We start from the raw sequence: 14,202 nt of genomic DNA, 5'->3' as shown, positions 1-14,202 counted from the left end.
GGTTACGCTTTCTGACCATGGAGGTTCCCCTTTTGCTGTCATGGTCAATAGTTATTGATAGATGACTACAGGTTGGAACCACACAGAGATGTATCAATAAAATTGGTGGTGTGGGAAACGTGGACACAGAGAGAGACTGTCTGCCTGTATTATAGCTGTGTGGATGTGTTCATGGCAGAAATAAATTCAATTAGGCAACTCAGAGTCACCCAATGAAGTTGATTAGCAGTAAACGCAGTGCAGACAGAAGAAAATACTTCTTCACGTAAACGCACAATTCTCTTCTCAAATTCCCTGTGAAAGACATCTTGATGGCCACCAGCTGCGACGGCTTTAAAATAAAATTAAGCACTTCATGGAGAACGAGATCTGTCGGTGGTTGTTATCCATGATGGCTGAATGGAACCTCTATGCTCAGAGTATTATGCAAGCCATAGGGGGAAGAGCCTTTGTATGTTTTGCCTGTGGTTTGAAACAGAAAGCTTGATGGGGGGGCTGTGGCCCCCCTCCAGTTAAAGGGACTCGGCAAGGAGGTGATGTGAAAGACCTCTCTGCCTGAGACCCCGGAGACCCACTGCTGGTCTGAGTAGACAATACTGACTTTGATGGACCAAGGATCTGATTCAGTATAAGGCAGCTTCATGTTTTCTACCTAGCTATGGGAGAAAGGAAGTGTCCATCTCTGTACATCAACACACAGGGAAGTCCTATGGAGGTGCAATGTGGAGAAAACTTTATTAATACTGACTTTGATGGACCAAGGGTCTGATTCAATATAAGACAGCTTCATGTGTTCATGTGTTCATGGGTGGGGTTCGGTCTGTCACAGTGAGGCAGTGAGGCAGTTCCCGGTACTTCCTCCTGATAACCCTCTGGCTGCACATTTATGCATGCACACATTTGTGCATCCTCTCCAACATAGAGATCCCCAGTTCCTTCAACCTTTCCTCATTGGGCACGATCTCCAAACCCCTCATCCCCTTCGTTGCTGTGTGCTGGACTCCTTCTAGTTTATTGATATCCTTCCTCAACTGTGGTACCCAACACTGAACACAGTATTCCATGTGAGGTCTAGCCAAAGCAGAGGCACCAATATCTTGAGTGACCTCTACACTTCTGCTAATGCAGCCTAAAATTGCATTAGCCTTTTTTACTGCTGCATCACGCTGCTGGCTCTTATTACACTTATGGTCCACTAGAACCTCCAAATCTTGCTGACGACCACTCTCCCAAGCTGCCAGGTCAGAGCCATGAGTACGAAGAAATTCGCAAAGACATCTGCTTCCTCCAGTGAATTGGAGGTGTAGAAGAAGAAAAGTTGGTTTTCATATGCCAATTTTCTCTACCTTTTTAAGGAGAATCAAACTGGCCTACAATCTCCTCCTTTCCTCTCCCCACAACAGACACCTTTTGAGGTAGGTGGGGCTGAGAGAGTTTGGAGAGAACTGTGACTGGCCAATAGATCACCCAGCAGGCTTCATGTGGAAGAGCGGGGAATCGAACCCGGTTCTCCAGATTAAAGTCCACCGCTCTTAACCACTACACCACACTGGAGAAAGCCCATGTTTTTATTTGAGGCCCTTCCCCAACAACCATTAATAACAAATTTGTCGAACAGGAATGAGAATATTTTCCTTACTCTTCAACCTCTTTTGCTCAATTTTCACTGCTAGGTGCTAAAAAAAGATTTTGTGGAGCGAGTCATGAGTCATCCCATTTTGGAACTGCCATTTTTCACAGGGTAATGGACCAGTCTTCTTTCTCGAATTTTACAGAGGATAAAAATGTACCATCGCAACTTTCCGTGGCTCGCGGGGAATCTGTCGAAAAGCACAGTGTGTGTGTTCTGGCTGTCCCTTTCTGCCCCATTGAGAGAGACAGAGTGTAGCACAACGATGCGTTTTTTGCAAATAGGATGTACTTTTGTGCCTGGCGAAGAATGGTAACAGATGTGAGGTTTGCACATGTTTATGCTCCTATCTGTGCATGTCATAATAAACATTCCACAGTTGTACCCTTCACTTAATTATGTTGGCCACAATCCAAGGCAGAGTAAAGGATGCCTAAAGCCACAGATTTCAGTGGGCTTAAACAGGTTCAACTCTGTGTCGCAATTTGGCTGTTGCCTCATACAATGCATTTTCACCCTGTACCTATTCCACTAATGTATGCAGAGTGCCGTATTAGAGAATCCAGCTGAACCAGATTCGAGTTTTGGGACAGATTCCAAGTGGACTTATGAGCAAACAAGTCTCCATCACAAAATGGTGCAGTAATATACTTTCTGGGGAGGGAAGGCTGCATGGAATAGCCCAATTGAAGGAGCTGGGTATGTTTACCCTGAAGAGAAGACTGAGAGGGGATATGATAACCATCATTAAGTACTTGAAGGGCTGTCATATAGAGGAGGGTGCCAAGTTGTTTTCTCTTGCCCCAGAAGGTCGGACCAGAACCAATGGGTTGAAATTAAATCAAAAGAGTTTCCATCTAGACATCAGGAAGTATTTTCTAACAGTTAGAGCAGTTCCTCAGTGGAACAGGCTTCCTTGGGAGGTGGTGAGCTCTCCTTCTTTGGAGGTTTTTAAGCAGAGGCTAGATGGCCATCTGTCAGTAATGCTGATTCTATGACCTTAGGCAGATGATGAGAGGGAGGGCATCTTGGCCATCTTCTGGGCATGGAGTAGGGGTCACTGGGAGGGTGTGGGGGAGGTAGTTGTGAATGTCCTGCATTGTGCAGGGGGTTGGGCTAGATGACCTGGTGGTCCCTTCCAACTCTATGATTCTATAGTCTTGTTACATGCTGGAAGCTGAGCTGGGTCAATACTTGGAAGGGAGACCACCAAAGAAGGTTCTGCAGAGGAAGGCAATGGCCAACCACCTCTGCTTCTCACTTGCCCTGAAAGCCTCTTGCTTGGATCACCATAAGTCAGCTGTGACTTAACAGCACTCCACACATACAATATACTTTCTGGGTCTACGTCCTTAGCATTAGAAGGCCTTCCTTTTCAGCACAGCACTTCAGAAGATACATAAATCAGTGATACAAACTGTGTGTACCACAATGGTTAAAAAAAGATTGCAGTGTTGTGTTTAGCAGATCTGAGACCACCAAGGAAGTCCAGGGTTGTTATGCAGAGATAGGCAATGGCAAGCCACCTGTGAATGTCTTTTGCCATGACCTGGATGGCCCAGGCTAGCCTGATCTCATCAGAACTCGGAAGCTAAGCAGGGTCGGCCCTGGTTAGTACTTGGACAGAACACCACCAAGGAAGTCCAGGATCGCTATGCAGAAGCAGGCAATGGTAAACCATCTATGTTCATCTCTTGCCTTGACCTGGATAGCCCAGGCTACCTTGATCTCATTAGATCTCAGAAGTTATGCAGGGTCAATACTCGGATGGGAAGCCCCCAAGAAAGGCTCTGCAGAGGAAGACAATGGCAAACCACCTCGGTTTTTCCCTTGCCTTGAAAGCCCCTCACTGGGGCAACCATCAGTCAGTTGCGACTTGATGGTTATTACATATGTATATACATACCACTCTGAGAAGACAAAAGTCACTGGAAAAGACAATCATGCTAGGAAAAGTTGATGGCAGCAGGGAAAGAGGAAGACCCAACAAGAGATGGATTGACTCCATAAAGGAAGCCACAGCCCTCAATTTGCAAGATCTGAGCGAGGCTGTCAAAGATAGGATGTTTTGGAGGACATTGATTCATAGAGTCGCCGTAAATTGGAAGCGACTTGACAACACTTAGCACACACACTGTGTGCACACAATGGAGATCCATCCACACAGTTGCCCACAGCCTTAATCCCAATGGGGGGCCCCACACTTACAGAAGAGTTTTAATGTGAATATTGGAGCACATTATCTTGATAGATTCTCTGAGTTCCCACATGTACATGAAGCCCTTCCATCAGGTTTGATTCAATCAGGCTAAAAATAAAAAGGGAGTTTTCATTATGCCTCGGAAGCATAATTGGTTATGACAGATTAGCAGCTAAACTGATTTGATGCCGTCCCTCAAAGATGAATATACAGTCTGTGAGTCACTGGTATGCTGGGGTGATGAGGGCCGTGCCAGGCAAGCTGCCTCTGATGCCAACTCTGATTTATATGGTTGCCAACCTCCAGGTACTAGCTGGATATCTCCTGATATTACAACTGGTCCCCAGCCAAGAGAGATCAGTTCCCCTAGAGAAGATGGCTGCTTTGGAAATTGGACTCTATGGCATTGAAGTCCCTCCCCTCCACAGACCCCACCCTCCTCAGGCTTCACTCCCAAAACCTCTCGCTGGTGGTGAAGAGGGACCTGGCAACCCTAATTGGAGCCTCCTGAACCAGAGTGGGAAGAGATTTTAGGAGGAAGGGAACAAGGCAAAAATCTATTACTGCCAGCATCTTCTGCTGATGGATCACTGGGTGCAACAAAACAGCTTGAACGTAATTAGAAAGGAACATCGGCTCTTAAGTAAGGTGCTATGGGACCTGGCAACCCTACTGACTTAGGACCTGCAGCGCCATCTCAGCATTGGGTCATTCTTTATGGTGGACCTGTCATGCACTTCGAATGAACGGAAGACTAGCATCAGAGTTTTCTAAAATTGTTTTTGGGCATTAAGTGTCTGCCCCAGTAACTAAAGGTCCTAGCAACCCTAATAGCCCAGATTAGCACAGCATGGTGTAGTGGTTAGAAGCGGTGGACTCTAATCTGGAGAACCGGGTTTGATTCCGCACTCCTCCACATGAGCAGCAGACTCTAATCTGGTGAACCAGGTTTGTCCAGAGAAACAAACCTGGTTCACCTGATTAGAGTCCACCGCTCACATGGAGGAGTGGGGAAACCAACCTGGTTCTCCCGATTAGAGTTCGCCTCTCATGTGGAGGAGTGGGGAAACCAACCCGGTTCTCCAGATTAGAGTCTGCCACTTTTAACTACTGCGTCCTGCTGGCAATGGCAAACAACCTCTGTTCATCAAATGCCCTATGGAAGGGGTCACCATGAGTTGGCTGGAACTCGACAGCCCATATTTCTTCAGGACAGCCACAAGAGAAGCTGCTTTACCACACATGTATGATTAATGGAGTTCCCTAATATGGAATCTGGCAACAGTCGCTCATTGAGATGACTTTTAAGACAATCAGGCCTTTTCGCAAAGGGTGCTTCTAACCATCATTGCCAAATGGAACCTCCATTTTCAGGAGCTCTTTACCTCTGGTTCCAGATGCAAGGGCCAAAGTACAGAGGAAAACTATTGCTGTCAAAGTCACTTTTTGTCCAGAGGCATCCAGATGTCAAACAGAACATTAAGAGTAGAATCATAGAGTAGGAAGGGGCCATACAGGTCATCTATTCCAACCCCCTGCTCAATGCAGGATCAGCCTAGAGCATCCCTGACAAGTGCTTGTCGAGCCTCTGCTTAAAGACTGCCAGTGAGGGGGAGCTCACCACCTCCCTAGGTAGCTGATTCAAATGCCGAACAACTCTTACTGAAATAACCAGCCAGTACCTCTCCGCCTGCAATTTAAACTTATTATTGGGAGTCCTATCCTCTGCTGGCAACAGGAACAGCTCCCTGCCCTTCTCTAAGTGGCAACCCTTCAAATACTTCAGGAGAGCAATCGTGTCCGCCCTCAACTTCCTCTTCTCCAGACTGAATATTCCCATCTCCCTCAGCCATTCCTCACAGGGCTTGGTCTCTAGGCCCCGGATCTTCCTCGTCGAGTAGATGTATCTTGGCCTTATTCAGCAATGTAATTACATTCTTACCCGATAACATCTTCAAATTCTCTTTGATTCTCAGTCCCTTCACTGTTTTTGTTCTTTGGTTTGTCAGCCTCCTTCTTGCAATTGCATAACCGCATTAAAGTTCTAAAAGCCAGTATCGACTTCTTTTTATTCCCGGACTCGAAGCAATGCCCTTGCGCACCGGGGGGGCTTGCCCTGGATTTGTGCTGCGCTCCGAACCCGTTAATATCTCCGATCAGGGTATGCAAATGAATGCCAATTGGATTCCTGCTATCTGCATCTGGCGCATCGCATTATCATTTTCGCTGATGTTCCCCGTGATGTGACATGACACCTCTTAATGCCACACGATGCGTCCCCGAGAAGAGTCAGCAGCAGCGTAAAGCCTCATGATGTTCCCGCGCGCAGACGTCGCCCCCCCCCCCCCGACTGAGCTTTCACCCTTCATCTCTGATCACCCTTCAACAGTCTAGTGTAAACAGATCTGATGGGACAAAAGCAAACCGTGCACAGTTTGAGAAAGGAGACAGCTCGGCTGCTTCCGGTCCACTGTCTCATATTAAACACCAGCTATTTCAGAATTAATTGTGGGGTCGCCATCCTCCAAGTGGGGTAGGGTTGCCAGACCTAGCTGGGAACAGGGGATTCCATGCTTTGGGCCCTTTCACCTTGGTGCCACCCAGAAGACCGGAAGGGGTTACCTAGGTTTGCCAACCTCCAGGTACTAGCTGGAGATCTCCTGCTATTACAACTGATCGTAAGCTGATAGAGATCAGTTCCCCTGGAGAAAATGGCCCCTTTGGCAACTGGACTCTATGGCGCTGAAGTCCCTCCCCTCTCCAAACCCCGTCCTCCTCAGGCTCCGCCCCAAAAACCTCCCGCCAGTGGCGAAGAGGGACCTGGCAACCCTAGTCTTACCAGGCTTAAAATAAAGCCTACGCCTCGAGGGTGTTGGCGCAATGACATCACTTTTGGAAGTGACATCATCATGTCGCTGACGACAAGAGAGATGTTCTCTTGGGCAAAACTCTATGGTAAAAACAGTTTCTGCCATAGAGTTTTTGCCTAAGTACCAAATCGTCTCCCCTCGACGTCATCAGCGGCGTGATGACATCACTTCTGGGAGTGACCTCATCACAACGGCAATGTCAAGGCCTAGGCCTCATTTTAAGACTAATAAACACCCATTTTCAGGCCTATGAGGTAGAAGTGAGGGCAGCAAAGAAGGTGTTTTTTCCCCTCTCCCACCATTGTGTCAGCTGACTCTCAGTCAGCTCAGTGGTATAAAGGGGTTACTTAGATCTTGGGAAAACTGAAGCTTTTACCAAAATTAAAAAGCGCATTAAAGAGCTCGATTGTAACAGCACTACTTTTCGTGCTCGTCGCGTCTGTTCATCCCAGATCTTCGGAATACCCCCTCCACGTGGTCTGCCTTCCTATACATATTATTTGACAACTCCTCGTCTCTGTAGAGCTTTTTGCTTGGCTAGATTGAATGCTAACCCTTCTATGGTAATGCAGGGCAGAATTCTGAATATACCATACTCAGACAGGATCTGCCCTTGCTCTTCTGGCTCTATTGACTCATTAGCTCATGCCCTTTGGGAATGCCGCTTTTACGAGGAACTTCGATCGCACTATATTTCCCCCCTTTTAATATACAAATCCAATGCCTCTGTGACTGACATAATGCCTTTTTTACTAAGCGATAGGGACCCCAAGGCTACATTGTCAGTGGCAAGATTTGTTTCAGTCCTTATATCCCTCCAACACTAGATATATGCTGCTCAAGATCAATTGATCAAGGAGCTTCTAAGGGATAAAAGGAAAACGAAAAGGATTTAGTGGTTACTGCCTTGGTAACGGCTAAGTTCAGCCTGCCAGTTATGTTAATTTGTTCCATGGTATGGAGAGAGTGGACAGGGAGAAGCTTTTCTCCCGCTCTCATAACACTAGCTTCCTCTGCTGAAGCTGGAGGGTGATAGATTCAAAACTGATAAAAGGAAGTATTTCTTCACACAGTGCATAATTTGTGGAACTCCCTCTCCCAGGATGTGGTGATGGCTGCCAACTTGGAAGGCTTTAAAAGGGGAATGGACATGTTCATGGAGGAGAGGGCTATTAATGGCTACTAGTAAAAATGGATACTAGTCATGATGCATACCTATTCTCTCCAGGATCAGAGGAGCATGCCTATTATATTAGGTGCTTTGGAACACCGGCAGGATAATGCTGCTGCAATTGTCTAGTTTGTGGGCTTCGTAGAGGCACCTGGTTGGCCACTGTGTGAACAGACTGCTGGACTTGATGGACCTTGGTCTGATCCAGCATGGCCTTCCTTATGTTCATCTGCTGTGTTGTGTTCTGGGACCTCCTCTATCAGGTGTCCATGTAATTATTTCCACAGATGCATATTCTGCATAGATGCATATTCTGTGACTATATTGTGTAGATTGCTTTTGATAGTCAAGTTATGCTAAAATAATGAAGAGTATAGGGATGCCTTTAAGACTAAATGATTTATTGTGGCCTAACAGATTTATTGTGGCATAAACCTTTGTGAGCCAGAGACTGCTTCATCAGATACATTAAATGTTACATTCTGTTGTCAAAGAGACTTATAACCAAAGTTACAAACAACAGAAGGTGAGACGAGAGAATAATTACAAACAGAAGAAACATAGATTTGGAAGGGACCACCAGGGTCATCTAATCCAACCCCCCGCATAATGCAGGAAATTTACAACTATAGGGTCCAGTTTCCCAGGATTTAGGTAGGTATGTTACATAAAGGTGCAGAGCTCATATGAAATAGAAATCCAGTCAATAGGGTATACAAGAAGGGGACCTGCAAGAACTTGAAGCGGGTCGTGCTGTTCAGATGACAGGCTCTTAGAATGTATCACTTACTGAGAAGTGAAGTTATCTTATTCAGCCAGTCATCGAGTAAGCAGGACTCAACAACTTTACCTACTTTTAAAAAGCAAGTTTTTTTATTGATATACTTCTAGTAAAATATGTGTAAATGTAGATTATCAAGTCTTTAACACTTCTATAAAAACTCTTGTCAATGTACAATGTATGTATTTACAATGTCTGAAGTAAAAGCAAGCAAGTCTTACATACTATTCAGTTGCAAAATCCAACTTCTAAAATATAACAGTCAAATTATTCTGATTCAGTTCAAAGTATCTAATTCATAAAGTCTAGAGTAATGTATTTAAGCCATACATACCAGTCAGCCTTTTCTTGAGAGCCTTTAGAAGGTTCTGATTCTCTGGGCTTACTGTGGCTGTATTTATACTGTTTCAGACTCATTAAGAGTATTGATTTTACCATCAGGAGGGATATCTTCCTCCCCACTTTCAGATAACATGAGCAGTGCAATAATGTCTTAGTTGCAGCTGTTCAGGTTATTAGCTTCTCCCCATGACCAAATATGGGCTTCCTTTCCTTTCAGTCTATTTTGCTTAAAGTATAAACAATCAAGGAGCCCCGTGGCGCAGAGTGGTAAGCTGCAGTACTGCAGTCAAAAGCTCTGCTCACGACCTGAGTTCGATCCCAGCAGAAGTCGGTTTCAGGTAGCCGGCTCAAGGTCGACTCAGCCTTCCATCCTTCCGAGGTCGGTGAAATGAGTACCCAGCTTGCTGAGGGTAAAGGGAAGATGACTGGGGAAGGCACTGGCAAACCACCCCGCAAACAAAGTCTGCCTTGGAAACGTCGGGATGTGACGTCACCCCATGGGTCAGGAATGACCCGGTGCTTGCACAGGGGACCTTTACCTTTTATAAACAATCATTTCTGAGCTCCATGATCACTCCATATACTCAATTTTCATACCATTTTCATCTTCAGTACAATACGCATTAAATGAGACTATTTAGAAATCTACAATACAATATATAACTATATAAATCATAAAACACAATTATTGCTCACATTGTAACATGTAACCAGCTGGTCAGTAGGAAACATAGCCTTCAGCAAGGTTATAGAAAGCAAGAAGCTTACTGCACTTATAGCCTTGAGGTCTTTGAGTAGACCTTCTCATGGTTTGAGGATAGCAGGACTTTTCTGCTCTTGAGATATGAGCAGCTGACAGCTGGCAGCTGAATCAGGAAGGGTAATTTCAGATACATCTTTCTGGCAGATAGTGAAGAATGACTCTGTTCTTCTCCCTTCAAGGACAAGACCAGGGTAAGTTAGTTAGCTCTTGAAAGAATTCAGACCTTGAGAGAATTCAGTCAGTCTGTTCTAAGGACATTTGCATTTTGCAAGCTGTTGCCAGGCTTTTCATTACACAAACCTCTGCAGTTTGTGGTTCAGTTTGTATGTTGTGTTCAAGCTCTACATGGAATTAATTCTGCACATGTACACAAAATACCATAATTATGTCAGAGACCATGACAAACTTGCAGGGGGACATCTAATTTTCCCTTTCCCACCATTTCCTCTTTCCCTACCTGGTAGCCCTGGTAGCCTCTCCCTTTTTCCTGCTTCCTTCTCTCTTTACCACCCACTGGCCAACCTACCTTTATCTTTTCCCCATCTGTTCCTTCTCCTTGTGTATTCAAGCCTGGTTCCATCTGCCCACCCATCTTCTCCTCCTGACTGAAGATTTTATTAGTATGTTGAATTGCTCCTCTGGATGTTAGTATGTATAAATTATGAATTTTATTAGAGATTTTAATGATAAATTATTTTAGTATTATGATTTATTGGTTTAAAACTGATTTGTACTAAGACTGTAATTTTATTGGATGTAAGCCACCATGAGTCCACCCTAGGCCAGGGAAGGGCAGGACAGAAATCTAACAAACAACTAACTAAATAAATAAATCTGAAGCCTTTCTTCCCTCCCTCCCTCCCCCAGCCACCTCTCCCCAGGAAAATTCTGGCCCAATTGCGCTGGCTGAAGATCCCCACCTCTCTCTCGTTCTGTCCCTAGCTTGTAGAAAGACCTGTCTTGTCTGTTCGTGGCTCCAATCTCTAGATTTAAGTATCCACCAATTTGGCCACACTGAGAATTAGCTATATTGATATATGCACAGAGTGGGTGTTGATGAATTAGCAAAGTAGGATGAATTTGCAAAGCATTCCTAAACGTGGAAGGAAGAACAACTACTTTTTATAGCCTACTCTCAGCGTCGCTGATACCTACCCTACATCCTTATCGACTCTTAGTCTAATAGTGTCAAATCTGCATATAATTCACTTGCTGGAGTTGCCTCTGAAACTTTTCTGCTGAAACTCCCCCATGGGTTTCTGAGCGTTTCCATTTTTTAATATCTAATTTGAGTCCGATACACTATTGTTCGGAAAGTATGCGGTTTCAAGCACCTGGAGCTGGCATGTGAAAAATTGAATGAGAAAGCTGATGGAGAGTTGTTTTTAGGAAAAGGGAAAAAAACAGAATTGAAGCTCTCCTCTTTCTTATGAACTGGAACATCTTTTTTTTCTGCCTGACATTACTTTCTTGCATCTGTCATGTTCCTTTTCATAGAAACACATTCATCAAAGCTTTCCTGTGCTACATCAGGGGCCAAGCCACTCTGCGTCGTCCACATTTATCATAAAACCCAGTTTGTCTCTTTGCGATTAGAGTTTGAGGGAAGTTGGCAGCCGCGCGGAGGCACAATTGTTAGCAAATCTTTTATGTTGGAATCCACAAGCAGGTGAGCTTGTTCCAAAGACAGGAAAAGAAATCAGAGCCAACGCAAACATTCAGGAGGATGCGTGGTACAGTCTTCCCCACAAGACTGTTACCGCCACAATTTAAATCAGGGTTCAGTTTAGCCTAGGCTTGTCATTTGCGCACATGCAGTGGGTAACCCCCCACCCCACCCGTGGCTCCAATGCCCTGTCCTCAATAAATTGAGAGTGGAAGAAAAAATGGCCAGAAAGTGGTCTCCTTATACTCTAGGAATTCCCCATGTCTCTATGGCATCCACCATAGTGGCCCATCTCGTCCCGCATACTGTTGAACACAGCTGCCCATTAGGGTTGGGCATATCGATAAACCCGAAATGAAAATAAACCCAAAAAAGGCCCTTTTGGCTTCTTTTGGGTTTAATTAAAGCCGAGTATTAAAACTGGGAATAAAGCCAAAGCTGGATAGCCGATTGCCAAATCAGCTTTCCCCAGGCTTTTCCCTATGGGAATTTTTTTTAATGAGCTCTGGGGGAGGCATTTCCGGAGGTAGAGTCCCCAAATTTTCAGGGTAGTTTCAAGAGGCTCTCCTTGCATGAACTCCAACGTTTGTTGAAGATTGGGTTAGGGGGTCCAATTTTATGGGGTCCTGAAGGGGTTGGCCCCCCTTCTCCACAGAAATGCATGGTAAAGTTTACAATGTTTTTCTATGGAGGAGGGGGTCGACCCACTCAGAACCCCATAAAATTGGACCCCCTGATCCAATCTTCACCAAACTTTGGGGTTCATGCAAGGAAAGTCCCTTGCAGCTATGCAGTAAATTTGGTGACTCTACCTCAAAAAATGTCCTCCCCTCCCCCGGAGAATTTTAAAAGTACTTACTTTTCACAGTCTGTAATGGCCGATTCCCATCCCCTCACTAAAGAATCGTGGGAAAACTGTTTCCCATGAATGCTTGCAATGGGCATCCATTTTCTCCAGGAGAACTGATCTCTGTAGTCTGGAGATGAGCTGTAATTCTGGGAGATCCCAAGGTCCCTCTTGGAGGCGGGCATCCCTACCCCAATTCCAACTAATCTACGAACAAATTATATAGCCCTGGTTCCAGTACTGATCCTTGTAGGAAGTCACCGCTCGCTTCCTTTCCTTGCAAGAACTGCCCATTTATTCCTGCTCTCTGCTTCCTGCCATTTAACCAATTTTTAATCCCTGAGAGGACCTGTCCTCTTATCCACTGACTGTTGAGTCGATGAGGTACCTTGGCAAAAGCCATTTGGAAGTCCAAGTATGTAATGTCTACCAAATTGCACTTATCCACCTGCTTGTTAGGTGCCAGCGTGATGTAGTGGTTAAGAGCGGTGGTTTGGAGCGGTGGACTCTGATCTGGAGAACCGGGATTGATTCCCCACTCCTCCACATGTGTGGCAGTGTCAGCGAGGGCACTCAGTCGGAACCAGGATGAGCAAGCTCCGTGCTCTTCCCCCCCTCCCTACGATCTCATGGGAAAGTAATACCTCCACTTCAAAGCCTTCCCGTTGTACATCTGCTATCGGTACTCGCGGCCTCAACTAACAGATTCCATGTCTGATCTAAGGCTCAGATAAAGCCATGATAGTTCATGGCCTAGGCTAGCCCAATCTCATCACATCTCAGAAGCTAAGCTGGATCACCCCATTTAGAGAGCCTGTGTGGTGCAGTGGCTGAGAGCAGTGGTCTCTACTCTGGAGAACCAGGTTTGATTCCCCACTCCTCCCCATGAGTGGCAGACTCTAATATGGAGAACTGGTTTTGTTGCCCCACTCCTCACATGAAGCCAGCTGGGTGACCTTGGGCTAGTCACACACTCTCAGCCCCACCTACCTCACAGGGTGTCTGTTGTGGGGAGGGGAAGGGAAGGCGATTGTAAGGTGGTTTGAATCTTCCTTAAGTGGTAGAGAAAGTCGGCATATAAAAACCAACTCTTCTTATTCTCCTCCTCCTCCTCCTCCTGCTCAAAGGACTTCAAAAGATTAGTGAGTCTGGACTTCCCTTTGCAGAAAACATGCTGATTTCCCCTCAGTGGACTTTGTTTCTTGATGTGCTTAATAATTCTCTCTTTAATGACAATTTCTACTAATTACCCAGAACAGATGTTAGGCTAACTGGTGTGTAATTTTCTGGATCCCTTGTGGACCCTGTTTTTTAAAAAAAACTGGGGTGACTTTTGCTGTTTTCCAATCATTCAGCATGGAGACGGGTTTGAGTCACGAGTTACAATATCCTTGTTAGTAGATCAACAGTTTCATATTGGAATTCTTATAAGAACCCTCGGGTATGTGCCATCTGGACCTGCAGACTTGTTAGTTTTCAGTTTGCCTAACAGTCCTAGAACTTCACCTCTTATCACCTCAATTTGATTCAGTTATTCAGATACCCTGCCTAAAAAACAGTGTCTCCGGTGTGGGTACATGCCCCACGTTTGAAGAGATGCAACTAATGTATTCCATTTGTTTGCCATCTCCCCATCTTCCTTAACCAATACTAGTCATGTTATATACCTGTTCTCTCCAGGATCAGAGGAGCATGCTTATTATATTAGGTGCTGTGGAACACAGGCAGGATGGTGCTGCTGCAGTCGTCTTGTTCGTGGGCTTCCTAGAGGCCCCTGGTTGGCCCCTGGGTGAATCAAGTCCAGCAGTCTGTTCACACAGTGGCCAACCAGGTGCCTCTAGGAAGCCCACAAACAAGACAACTGCAGCAGCACCATCCTGCCTGTGTTCCACAGCACCTAATATAATAGGCATGCTCCTCTGATCCTGGAGA

Source organism: Euleptes europaea, chromosome 12 (genome assembly GCF_029931775.1).
Source record: "Euleptes europaea isolate rEulEur1 chromosome 12, rEulEur1.hap1, whole genome shotgun sequence".
In the NCBI taxonomy this organism is placed as follows: Eukaryota; Metazoa; Chordata; class Lepidosauria; order Squamata; family Sphaerodactylidae; genus Euleptes; species Euleptes europaea.
Note: the sequence above shows the minus strand (reverse complement) of the source record.